The sequence below is a fragment of the Tauraco erythrolophus genome, chromosome 1, assembly GCF_009769465.1.
Source record: "Tauraco erythrolophus isolate bTauEry1 chromosome 1, bTauEry1.pri, whole genome shotgun sequence".
Lineage (NCBI taxonomy): Eukaryota > Metazoa > Chordata > Aves > Musophagiformes > Musophagidae > Tauraco > Tauraco erythrolophus.
The window spans coordinates 65467023-65481264 of record NC_141465.1 but is presented as its reverse complement, the minus strand read 5'-3'; positions in this window follow the sequence as shown (position 1 = coordinate 65481264).

Sequence of the window (14242 nt, the reverse complement as noted above, 5' to 3'; positions counted from 1 at the left end):
TACTCAACTCAAGGTACCTATCCTGCCCACAAGAGGCAGGCCATTTCCTCCTGGCTGCGGAAGATGCAACAGCGTCCCTGGTGCCGCAGCCCAGGCTGGTGAGCAACAACTGGTGACCCAGACGTGATACATCGATGAGACCCTGGAAAGCCCTGGGAAGCCCCGACTCCCTCGCCGAGCCGAGAGCCCGAGCCTAAGGAGCCCGAGCCAAAAGAGCCGGAGCCAGTGCCGGAGCCGGGAGCTCGAGCGAGAGTCCTTCGGAGAAGAAGGTAAAGCCGCAAGCCCCGACGTGGTATTCGCGGAAGGGAAGCATGCTGGAGTTGGATGAATGGGCCGGGTCTCTGCTCACCTTTAAAGCCTTTGTGAAAACAGAAAAAATGGTAAAACAAAAAGGGGGAATTATGGCACCAATCATTCTTATCCAGCTGGACTGAGTTGAGCTAATGAACTACTAATTAACTAATTAACTACTCAACTCAAGGTACCTATCCTGCCCACAAGAGGCAGGCCATTTCCTCCTGGCTGCGGAAGATGCAACAGCGTCCCTGGTGCCGCAGCCCAGGCTGGTGAGCAACATCATCCCTCTTCAAAATAAATGAATAATCCTGCAGGAAACAAGAGCTGCCCAGGCTGTGGCAGACTGGTAGAGAACTGCTGTAAGATGTTTGCAATGCGTTGTTCATCTGCAGATAAAATGAAGTTCAAGGTAGAAAGATAAAGGCAGTTAGCAAGCTTTCCAGTTGAATTTGGTACTGCTGGAACTCAAAACCTGAGAGCACAATTAGTGAAGCTTTTGGATTTAAGTATTTGAAATTCTAGCATAAAATTATCTTTCAGTAATGGAAAAAATAGAAATTAATATTGGAATGATTCTGTATTCAAGAAGTGCAAATCTGTCTTCAAGTTCATTTAGCAAAGTGACATTTAAATTACTATGAAGAATTGTGTGTGCTATATGTTATTTGTAATTTCATAAAATGTTGGGGTAAGATTGTCCTGGGATCAGCATGTGATTAAACTGATTATATACCTTATATACATGGTAAGTTTCTTATTCAGTCACAATCAAAATACAATCTACTTTTATTAATATAATAATTTAGATGTCATAAATGAAATCTCAGTTAAATATTTTTTTAATTCTATTCAGAGCCTTTTATTCTCTGTTAACAAACTCATTCCTCTCACCTAAAAAAAGATTCTCCTTTTCCCATCTCCACGATGGCTGACATCTGCTAGGATGACCCCTTGCCCCTAGCAGCAAAGCACCACTATGCAGAAATGGACGACAGACAGATGCTCTTCTCCCGTTTCTAAAGAATTTTAAAAATATGGATGGGTGCAGAAGAGGGCACCAAATACTAACCATCAAAGCAGACACTGCTTTTCTCTCCTTAACACCCATGCTGAGTGTTTTTCTTTTCCTCACTCCCATCCCCCATGCATGCATATGTGTCTTAATACTCAAAATAAGTCTTATTATTTTGAGTCCAGGAACACTTGCATTCAGTTTCCTTCAGGCCTATTGATCTTCCTTTTCTGCAGTGAAAATAAGGGTATGAGTAGCAGACGACGAAAGAATATGCTGCCGTAACCCATGCTGGCATCTGCATCTCTCCTGACTAGCGTCTTTGAGGTCAGGCAGCAGAGGTTAAAGTCACTAAGCCCAGAAGCCCATGTTTCAGTTCCTGCTATGCTTGCTGACCCCACCTTGGGTGTTATACAAAGATGATTTTTAATGTAATGTGAAGACTATATGGTTAAAATTACCTCAGGAAATGCCAAAATTAAGATTTCTAGTATGATATGTTAATGGGGACTATATTGCACAGCTAGTGCCTCCTGTGTTTTTTTATTGCTTTTGTAGTTACGGTTTATTATCTGTTACATGTGCATTCTGACCAAGCTCTTCAAAGTCAATTGAAGTCAAAATAGTCAAGGTTTCATCACAGCGATCCAGGGATAATTGAAGAGTTACACACCGATGACAAGGTGCAGAGGCAGAGCAGAAGACAGAAATGACGACTTTACCCGGTCATGGGATCCCTGTTGTCCCTGGACCACAGAATCAAACTCCTCCATCATTGTTCTCTTTGCCTGGCCCTGTATATGTTGGTTGCACTTTTTCCTACATTGTGGCTGAATATCTATAGTCTGGTCCATATAAAACTGCCATGGAAAAAAAAAAGAGTCCCAAATTAGAATCCCTTTGGACTTGGGCAAGTGTAGTTTTCTTCTGGATTAGTAGAGCACTGAATGTGGGAACCAACTGCCTAGGTGGTGATGGAGGAAAGCAAAGCTCCTGAGCATGTGCGGAAGAACGTTTTGGTTTTGTGCCTAGGAAACTTCACGGCTAAAAGCAAAGGCAACGGTAGATGTTGGACATGTGCAAGGCAGTTATGCTGTGCTTGTTCAGAGACTCGAGAAGCAAGCAGATGTTGGTGTGAAAGAACTGAAAAAGTTATGAATCAGCAAATAAATTTTAAAAATGTCATTATAGGAATACAGGTAAGTAACTACTGACAGCAATATTCTGGACATACAATATGTGGAATGATTTACTTTTATCTATCTGTCTACAATACCATTTCATCAGATCTGCATGTTGCTACAGCTATGCATACTCGTAACTTCAGATGTGGAAAAGCTTGGGAAACAACATGGGTGCTAGTAGCTCAAAGTCAGGGCCCCTAAAAATCTGGAAAAGGTATGTAATATAGACCCCTCTGTAGGCTAACAGTGATGCTCAGAGACCACTGATGCTCAAAACTTCAATAAGAAGTAGCTGTCTTTGAGTGTTAATTCCAGGTACTCCTCTGTCAGGTCACTGAGGGATTTCTTTGGGTCTGTTCCAAGTTTGAGAAGGGAAAGGAGTCTTAGATAATAGCTGTGTAAGCATCGCAGCCAAATCATGGAAAGCTGAGTGCTGCTGAAATCTATTTTGACTTATACTGAAAACATAATTCTTTTAGACTACAGCTTGACTGTATCTTCTTGCTTCTCTCTTCTGGTTCTCATCTTGGTTCCTGTATGGAAACTGATACAAACAGCTCGTTTCCATTTTCCTGGATCTTCGCTGTCTGTTCCTACTTGACCTATCAGCACTGGCATTATTTTGACTCTTGCATCTTATTGCCCCATGAAACCACGGTTACAGCCCACCTACCACGCTTCCAAATAAGCATTTTCACCCTTTCACTCAAGTTTTCTCTTGGGAGGAGCTCCCAGCAGATGTCTATAAACTTACCTCATTCTGTGCTTTGAAAGCACCATGGTGCCTGCAGCACGCACAACCGCAATCAGGCAGCTGCCTCCTTACCACCATGCTGAACAACGTCATCTCTTTCTTTGTGTTTCCCCATCAATGTCCATGTTCCCACTGCTGCCTCTAGTTTCAGGATTAGCCTGTCTCCTTTTTTAGGCAAGAGCATCTTTTGTGATTTGCTGGTGCAGCACCTCGTCTCATAGTATAATATGGGCTCCAGGTGAGAGTATAAGACAACACAGTGGGGCTGGATGATCTTAGGCAATCGCTCTACTACCCTGTGCGGGAAGACTGCCTGCCAATTCCTGTACTGGATCTCCAGGCCACTGACAGAGGAGGAGAGGGCTGGTTCAGGTGCCCCTCCTGACCCAAACTGCTGTATGAAGAATTCTCCGGAGCAGATGGAAGTGAGTAGGGTCAGGTCCCAGTTTCTCACTATTATAATGGCCCTTTGGTCTGCGAGAAAAGTTAAAGCTGCCCTCCACAGCTTTTATTTGGAAGCCGCTGCCTGGCAGTCTGCCCCATCTGCTTCATCCAGGCAGTGAATCAAGCCTGTTGTACTTAAACCATTGACCCCTACTCTGAGAAATACCAGAGAAGAATAGACTTTAACTAAATCTTTCAGTAGCACTCTCTCCCCTTATTTTTCTCCCTCCCCCTCTCCCCATTGTTTTGAAGCCAAGTCACTTTTTGTTTGCTGGAGGAAGATTAAACAAAGGAACCCACCAGCAGCGCCGGGTTTTTGACGCACGTGTTGGCTGTATCACTCGGGCAGCCTTCCAGCAGGTATGCCCGTACAGCTGCGGAGCCATTCACTGCTGAGCTGTAAAACTGCTGGCAGGTCTCACCATCTGTGAGGAAGACAGTGTGAGAACTTCCCTCCCTACTGGATGGCTTTCAAGACAAATGTCACCACTGACCCCGTTAAGATAGCCAACGTTCGAGAAACAGCATAAGGCACTGCAAGGCTGTTCTCTTTTCTGTCCTGGTTGAGTGAGTCATGCAGTTTTGTAGATGTTCCCGCATCAAAAGTACTGGAATGCTTGTGACATTTTAACATTGCGAAACACTGAGTAATTGCGAGACTCTTCTCATTGAACATCTGAGATACTGTGGCAAAGATTAGGATGGGAAATTATGGAATTTTTAAGCTATGCTGCTACCATTACAGGAAAGAAAATGAGAGGGGAAAGAAAAGCAAAGCCAACCCAAGAGCTAGCACTCAGAATCTTGTCTTGCAGCCTGGCACAGTGCCAAGAGAGAAGTAACAGTGTCCTCTGTACCTACTCCATCACCCACAGATTTTGGTCTTGCTGTTCACAAAATCAAAATGCTTTCTTCCTCAAAGCCCTTACGAACAACTCTCCCACCCAACAGCGTATAAATTTCATTTCTAGCTGATTCTTAAAGACAATGAATTAAAAGTCATTCGAAATTATGTCTGACTGTTGCGATGCAAGCATTTGTAGCTAAGCCCAGGGCCTCCCTACAAATTATTGTTTCAGGTATCTCATAATCACGTAGAGCAGAAAGATGTATTTCTGCTCTGGCTGTTCAGTATTCAGGTTACATAGCTAGACAAACATCGTTACCCAAACATCTTCACTTTCATGGGAAAAGTCATTTAAGTATGAAAAGCCAAGTTATTTTATCCAAAGAGACGAGTTGTCTCTTCTCTTCCTTAACCAGTAAGTTTCATCTGCAGCTGTAATAGATGCAGACAAGGGGAAATAACCACCGGGCTCCTAGTTCAAAGGCCACAGAAATCAGTAAGGCATCTTCCCTTGCCTTCAGTGGATCTCACATCATCTCCCAAAAGTTGACCTCTGACTTGACAAAGATAGTTACTAGCCTTTCATTCAGTTTAACGATGTTTAATGAACATGTCTAAGGCATGTTTGAGCAGCTCTAGGATGGCGTGAGCAGGAAATACACTGAGTGGTAACATGATTTAAAGAGATGAAAGTTATCTGGCATTTTTTAAAGATTAGCTCACGCCATCCAAACTTTTTAATCCAGATGCAGCTAGCTGTTACGGTTGTGTTAGCCATCTGGTACTATAGTCTTTGGCTGAACACAGAAGCAATACGTATCACCACTGTTTTTTGTTTCCAGGAAAAAGGAACGCTGTTTTTATGATCATCCATTCATTTGGTATCAAGCACATTTCACACATGAGTTAACTGGAGACCTGCAGTTGATGCATTCTGTGGTAAGAAGAAGGGCTTTGTATGGCTGATGGTAGAAGCAGAGGTACAGAGGGAAAGGCTGCGGTTTCAATGTAACTGAATATAATATCATTGGGGTTTTTTTAGCTTTCCCTTCATAAGAAGACTCTTTATTCAGTGATGCATTGTCTCATATAACAAAAGGGTTTGTAGTACTTTCAGGTTTTGCAGTTCAAAGCAGATAACATCTTCAGCCGTATTTTGCTAAGCACAAAGACATTTGTAAATGCTTTCCACTAACCTGCCCGACAAACTACTGGTAACTTATTTTTGTATATTTACACACTTGAAAACGACATTTTATTTTGTTCAAGTAACAGATGTGTGCAAAAAAATTACCAGCAATAGAGAGCAGAAAGAAAACCACAAAGGCAAAGGACATGGTGGCTGCTTAAAAATGGTATTTGTGGTACACAGCAGCACCAAATGACATGGCCCAAGGGAACTTCCTGACTTCTTATTGCAGGGGATTGGGACTAGATGACCTTTAAGGGTCCTTTCCATCCCAAACCATTTTATGATTCTGTGATTCTCTTCAGGGAGACACGAAGTCTTTTCGAGAAGAAAATGTGCTGCTGCCACACCATGCAGTAGGGGGCGCCAGGATCTCCTGTGTCTTCTGTGTCCTGAATATAGGAGTAGAGTTGGAGCAGGTCTGTAACCTCAGGTTTCTCTATGTCTCCTGGAAAAAAGCCAACACCCAAAAGGATGGAAGAAGATAACAAACTCTCAGTTTGTAATTTGTGACTTTATTTGACTGATGCACAGAGTTAGGAAGTGATACAGCCCAAGGATGCTCAGCTGATGCCTGCCTGGCAGCAGTTGCATCAGCTTTGTGGAGGACAGAGTCGGGCTCCCTCACAGGTTGCCATTAAAAATGCCCCCAGTCTCTATTTCAATGCAACAAACCCATATTCCCATCAGGTTGGTGTGTGAGTCCCTTCTTTGCTCCCAGTTATGTCCAAACTGAGCTGAGGTGCTCTCTGTTGAGAGGCTCGCTGCTACTGCTACGGCTCGGCTCCCAAAAAGCTGACTAGCGTGGAGATTTTCCCTGTGCCATGCCTTCTGTATCAGCATAAGAAACTTCACACCCTTCAGGGTTCCTGTCAGCGCTTGCCACCTGGTGATTGTACTCCAGGGCGGTTGGCGGCCAGGAGATGCTTAGGAGGGCCACATGGCCTTTTCCTGAGCATCAGCTGAGGATGATCCTGCATCCTGCAGTGTTCAAAACACCCATCTTTACCTTATGCATGTCATCCAGCTATCGTTTATCTTAGGTACCTGTCACCGCAGTATCTAAATCCCAAAGGAACAATTTAAGCAGCTGAGGGGAAGCTGGAACTGGGGGCAGATTTCAGTGAAAACCCACTGAGGTGTCTGAAACACTTCCACTGAGGTATGTACAAGTACTTGAATGGCTTAAAGGATCTGGGCTTAAGTGTTGGTGTGACTGTTGAAAATGGCTCCTACATCACTTACGCTTTATTGAAAAAAATTAAGTGTTAAATACAGAGAAGCTTCAGAAATGATGCAAATACATGTATAGCTGCACAGGCTTCTCTGAGCAACCGCAAGCTATACCAGCTAGTAGAGCTGCTCACATGTCTGCAAGAGTGAACAGATCAAGAGGCCAAATAATCCAGATTCTTAAAACCCCACTGGAAAAATATTCCAAGTGATAGGAAGTAACATCATGACAATGGGGATTTACTCTTGGGATTAGAAGAGTCCACCACGTTGCAGGTAGATTAGCGGGTGGCTGGATTCACCCTGCCCATTAAGATCTAGTAGGACGTTCTGTTTCTTAATAGGTCAAACTTTATAAATATGGCCTTCAAAGTGGTCTTGGAAAGTGTTCTGCATGGGCAAGCTCTGCTACGGTTGAAACACAGGGCTATGCCTGCGCTTCTTGGAAATGGCGAGCTGCAGCACAGAGAAGGATAAGCACTGCTTTTTGCCATTTGCCTACTACCTGCTCGCGGTCCAGCTGACTGCCACGCAGGCAGGCTCTCCGGCACGCCAGGGCATCCCTGGGAATGAGGCTTTCCATATGATCTGAAGCACCACGTGGCAGCCATGCCTGCAAGCCTGTGGTTGGCACAGCGGGCAAGGCTGATCTTGAGGACAGACTTTGGCAGGCAGGAGAGACATCCCCTCGAGGGAAACTCCATGTGTTTCATTGAGAAAGGAGCTGGCAAACATGCCTTTTACACAGTCCCGCTATTGCCATTTACAGTTTGTGAGCAGCGAGGGTCAGGCTGCCTGCCTGTGGTGTACCTGCAGTTGTAAAACATCAGATTCTCTTTGTTATTTTTCTGTCTGTGTCTATGTCTGTGCTGCACATATCCACTGTTCATGCCTGAAGAAGAACCCTTGCCAGTGGCATCAGGATTGAAAGGAGTCCTCAGCGTGTCCTCCAGCTGATGGAGCTGGAAACCTCCACTCGCAACTGCCTCTGTTTTGCACTCAAGTGAAGCAGCAGCTAAATCCTGTGCTGCATCCTCAAAGTGCCTGGCAGTTTTGCTAGCTCTGGAAACAGCGTCACTGTTAACTACAAAAGGAAGAAAGGGGGGAAGAAAAGAATGAGTGAATGAAATGAGCAATGTCCAAAGCAAATAAGGAAAGTAATGGCAGAAGGAGAGGCAGCGGGTGAGCTCCCCTGCCCTGCTCTGCTCAGGGCCTCGTCCATCCTCTCAGCGTCACAGGTTGGCGTGGCGACGTCGTGGGGAGACAGCCACGTTTCAGGGCTAATATACGTCCTCCATCCTCCCCATCACAGCTGCATCTGGCCCTGCGGTGGGTTATCCTCTCTCTCCAAATGTTCAAGTCATTATCAGTTTGACAAATCCAATATATATGGAAAGATCTCCAGGCAAAATCTGTATTTCCAGAAAACGAGATTCCTATACCATCTGCAGCTAATTGTTTCATACCATATTCGTCTCAGTCCTGCTGAGCCCACTCTAGGCCTGCTGAGCCCATCACTTACCCTGGTTTTACACTGGAGGAGCTCCACTGTCTTCAGCGGATTAACGCGATTAACACTTTTGTGTGCGAGAGCAGAATTCAGGGATGAAGGAACATCCGCCGCAGATCGCCCTCGTCATCACTTTAACACCGACGGGGATGTGCTTTGGTGGCGAGCGATGAGTCTGGCTTTCCGGGGAGAGGGAGGGAAGGCAGCCAGCCAAAATTCAAGTCATGACAAGGAGGGGAGAGAGATGTCGCTGCCTCTGAAGTCAGATCCAAACCACGGGGCAGGGAGATGCCGGCTGCAAAGGGCTGTGGCAATGGCCCCGTGCTCCCCTCGCCTGGGGTGATTGGCAGCATTTCCCCTTATTCAAAATTAGAGAAAACAACAGAGCTCAGCGGTAACCTCGATTCTAGAGCCTTGTTGAAACTCTAGACACACATATCTGACAGATACAACAGAGATTAATGAGCCATGACCAGAAGTTTGATTTTTCTGTCAAGTGCTCCCATCCGTTTTTAATAAACAGAGGAACAACATAAACTCCAGTGCCTGCTCTCCGCTGTTTAAACTGGGCAGGTTGCTTTTGGTACCATGTGTGCCCGAGCTGAGTTATGACTCCAAACCACTGAAAAATGCTTGGGGTTTGTTGAGTACTTTTTTGCCCCGTTGGCCCTTTTGTGGCTACTTTTGTGATGAGCTTTGCTCTTTGCATGTTGTTTCTTTTCCCCTCAGCATGGACTGTCTGGTGTTTTACCACTGGAAACTGTCGAATGTAATATCGTGTTTACAGCTAAATGAGTTCAATTTAGTGTCATTGGTGTATTATCTGGAGCACATAAATGCCTTAAAAGCCCACTGCTTTGTTTTAAACAGCGCTCTGCTTTATTTTTTTATGGAGTTTTGGAACATGGCTTCCTCATCCTTTCCAAGTACAACAGGCTGAGCCAGCTAGAGCAGAGCCCGAGGAACGTGTCATAGTCTCCTCGTGCTTCTGGTTACTTGCATTACAATCAGGCATTGCTCTCATAAAATAATAATCAGTACATAGACATCTGAATTTGTCAGGAATTCATGGTAAAGCAGTCCCTAAGGATTTTACGCCACAGAAATATGTTTGAGAATTCCTTTATTTTTATTTCTCACAAAGAGTGATAGAAGCCACAAACAAAACAAAAGACTATCAGAGGATGGTTTATACCCTGAGGTATTTATGAGAGGGGAAAAAAAGAGAGTGGCGCAGCGCTGCCATAAATCTAACTGGCCACAGAATGTCACTCTTGCTCCATGCAAATAAAGCTGAAAGGAAATTTACCTGGTAATATAAAACCTGAGTCTTAAGGAAGGCAGCCCAGGGAAGCTCTTGCCTGTAGAGAGATGAAGTACAGCTATGTAGGCATGGACAAGTGGGTATGCACACCCACTCCCACAGGGAACTGAACGACACACCTGAACAGAATACCTTCGCAAATCGCCGGAGCCCTGATCCGGGTCTGCATCTGAAGTCAAATCTTTTCTCCTAAAGGGTCTCACCAATGGGTCTGGGTTGGGGAGGCTTTGAGGGAGAAAACCCCTGGATCCTAATAACCCTGCCCACATTGAGACAGGCACGCACAGAAAGTCCCAGCCTGTGCTTAGGGCACTTCAGTCTCCCTACTGAAAACACCTGATTTTCAGTAGGATTCTGGCTGTGAATGAGGTCCTTTCTGAAATGTGGGATCGGGGCCACGGAGAAAGAGCTAGACTATATTATTGCAAACAAAAGCTCCTCTTGAATAGAAAGCACTCTCAGTTTCAAAACATGAAATAAAAGCTGCCCTGAAATTGAAATTGTCCTTGACTTGATGCCGCCTACAACTGAAATTGCCACTAAATTTAACAGACCGATGCTTAGCATTTAATTGCCCCTGAAAAGAAGTCACCGTCAGGAAGGCACAGAATCAGAAAACAAATCTTTTGTTTTTCAGTCAGGGCTTCGTTTCAAGTGGCAGGTACCCGCTAGTCCAAGCTGTGACCTTGACCGGACTAGGACACAGAGGTCACTCCTCGGTGCAAGGGAGGGACCTCACCGCGGTGCCACCTCTGTGTAGAGGAGGAAGGTACCAGCTGCAGGGCACCTCTGCATTTCTCCTTTGGGAATAAAAGCTTTCCCTGGGGTCCAAAATGAGACTGGAGTAGCAGAGCAGAGATTATCTGTTGTATCCCAGGGATGGAGAGGGCTAGGGCTGAGCAGAAGGACTGACATCCCCTCCTTCCCAGCTTGGTGAAGCTTCTCTGGAGAAGACACTAGAGCCTGCATGATCTGTCTGTAGTCTGCTGAAAACACATTTTTACAGATCAGCAGAGGCGAAAGAAAATGTTTTTCTACTCTTAACCATATTTTGCATAACTGCAAGAATTTTTCCTGTCACAGATTGGCCCCAAAAGTGCATTTTTATTTTAAGAATCAAATACAAAAATTTACATCTGGTCAAAAGAAATTTGTTCTGAAAACTTGGTCTTTTCTAAGCTTTAAAGTGTTTGGACTTAAGTATTTTTTTTATATATATTTTTAGTGTATATTTACTTAAATTCCAAACCAGAAGCTTACTTTCAGCCTAAAAATCACATCTTTTCTTTTGAAAGTATGGAAAGAGGTCTTTTGATCATTTTAAAAAACATTTTCCAATTGTATCTGAATATGGCATAGTCATTAAAAAATCCCCTCTCCTCCCTAAGGCTTTGATTTTGACAAATCCACATTTTCCAGTGAAGAACATTTCCCAGGACACTTCCCAATTTTCTCTGATATTTACATCTGTTATTCTCTGAGAATGTGTCACAGCTGTAGATCAACAGGAATCGCACAGAACACAGTTGATTTATGGTCAAAGTAATATTGCTAAATCAACTTGCATTTAAGAGTAGTGAATAGTACATGTCCATATACCAGCAATGTATCATAAGGATTTTGTACTGCTTTTATATTTTTTACATTTCTTTTGCATAATTATACATGATTCATGTGTAATTGTAATTTCTACAATTATTTTACATAATTACATGTTATTAGAGCTGAAATTTGGGCAGAGTTAAAGACTGCGAGCCAGATACTCGATGTTTCAGGCACCCACCCTGATGGCATCATCTGTCTCCAGAGCTGGGCAAATTGGACCAAAAGGGACTACTGTCCTCCGAAATTAGAACGACCCCCATATTGATATATGGCTGCAAAGTGGCAAGGAAAAGGAAAACTGCTTGTTGCTGCCACTTTTATCCTTAGCTGCAGCTTTGCCTTGAATCTCGTGATCCCAGTTAGACATGGAGCTCCCAGGGAGTCGAAAGGAAATTTGTGGGAAACTATGCACCGCTCTCCTGCATCTGTCGCTGCTCTGTCTTCCTCTCCGGTCCCCAGACCACAGGCAGTCGGACGTAAGGCTGACCTACCGAGGGGCTTCCGTTTAATCACGGAATATTGATTCCTCTGGCAAAAATTTCAAATTTTCCATGCGCTTGGTAAATAAGGGGAGGAAGGATCCCACACACAGCAGCCACGAGGCGTTTCCTTCACCTTCACCAGGCGGCTCAGGCATTTTCTTCATAAGAGCATTTGCTTAGTGGGACACACTACCCTCTGTGAAGGTGAACATTAATAACAAGTTTGGCTCCCAGGCTTCGCCAGCGCCTGCTTTTTGGCTGGCTTTCTGCTCCTCCGAGCCTGGGAAGGCTGCTGCCCGCGGAGGCGCGCGGGGTGGGTGCATGCCTTGCTTCCCTGGCTGGATTATCCCTCATCCCCTCTTCATTTTAAGAGATTTGGTGGGCCCGTTAACAGCTTCTACCTGTTTTAAGACCCGCGACAGGAGGCTGAATGGCTCGCTTCATGCCGCCCCCTTCGCCCGCCGCTCCTACTCGTGGTGTTGACATGATTTATGTAAATCATAAAACGTGGCGGGGTGACCTCACGAGTGTCCAGCTCTCCTCACGCACGTCCCTGGGCAGAAGGGCTAGTATTTATAAACAGTGGCATATTCACGTCTCAGTAACCTGCTTTATTTACACTGCTCACGCAGGGCCGCTACCGCACAAATGAAATATTATTCCCCGCCATGTGCCTTTCATTTTTCTGTCGGCTGTGTGTTTTCTTTCATGCGTTGCCCTCCCTGTCGGTGAGCTCGTCAGCAGCTCTCCCCGGCACAGGGCTGGGGAGACGGGAAGGGAGAGAGTTACTTTTGCTGCCATTTCTAGGGCAGCGTGGTGACAAACGAGCGTGGGACCGCCGGCCGGCAGACTGGGGAAGCCCGCCTTGGGGCTGCAAGCTGCACCCCGGTTTCTGCAGGCTGGAAGGGAGCGAGCCGGTCCCCCCGCATTAACAACCGGTCCGACTGCCGCGATACAGCCCTTTGTCACAGCCGAACCCTCGGCCTTTGCTCATGGCACCCCAGCCCATCGCATCCTCCGCTTGCCGTGGCACCATTGCTGGGATGCTAGCTCCTGGGAGCTCCCAGTCTTGGCCGCGCTTTGGTGAGGGCAGCCAAGAGTTAGCTGAGCTAAAATCAAGCTTCTCAGGCATCTGGATATGGCTGAACCTGCTGGAATTTTCTAGCAAAGTCATCTTTTTGCAGTCGTTTTCAAGGAGATCTTTTTAACACAGTCTCCGAAAGCTCATTTCTGGCATGTGAATTAGGAGAAAAATGTCTTCTCTCCCAAAATAATCACAGTGATGAACTCAATAATAAAAGCTGCTTATCACCCTTCTGGTTTTGGGGTGGAGTTTTTTCATATTTTCTTTTTACCACTAATTAAAAAAAGGGAAGGAAGGTTTAACGCTTTTTAAAAAATTTTGTTTAAAGTTGTGTCTGGTTCATTATCTCCCCAGCTTCTGCTGTTTTGAAAATGTCTTTTTTCTTTTTTTAATTTTCTCATCGAGATGTTTATGGTAAATATTAACTTATGAACAAGTTAAGAAAACCAATAGCTGGAACTCCGTCAATCTCGAAAGACTGTGCGCATTTCAAAATGAACTCCACAGCCTGAAGCTCCGGAGGAGAAAGAGCTCTCTATTGCCTTTACTGATGGAAAGGGAAAAGTATCTCATAAAAAAAGCTCCGTTTCTGTAAACTGCATACACATGACTCCTCTAGAGGCACTTGAACAACATCTAAATCATGGGGCCCCAGAGTGCTCACCAGCTTCTGGATTTGGATGCACGTTCTGGCCACATCTTGGTCGTCTGCAGTGATGGGACCCGTGTCTAAAATGGATCCTCCTTCTCCTGTCCCATACCGTGTTTTCTGTGGGAAGAAAACACTCATGTCTGGACAGGGAAGGGACAGTCAGAGCTGTGAAATGTGATGTAGGCAGGGAATGTCTCTCCAGTGTCTGTTAGAAACCAGAGCACAAGCAGAGCCAAGGGAGGATCAGGAATTGGGCAGTCACTTATTTGCTGAGCATCCCGGGAACGTCAAGTTGTGGGACAGGGGAGCAGCTCCGCTGGGGCCAGCAGGCACATCTGGAAGCAGACATTTGGCTGGCAGCTGCAGCCCATGTGTCAGGTTTGCTGTGCGTCTGGAAAAGTGTGCTGCGAGGACCATCACCCTTGGGACTGGGACAGGGAGAGAGGAAAGAGCCAGATGACTGAAAAAACTTGCTAAGGGAAAATACTTTTCTCTTTATGTGCTTCCATATCCTTCTACCTGGCCTCCCAGGTTCACAGCTGCATTTGCTTTCCACTCATAAAGATATCCCTTTTTGTTGTGGTTTTTATTGTTGTTATGTGGTGGTGGTGGTGTTATTCCCAGA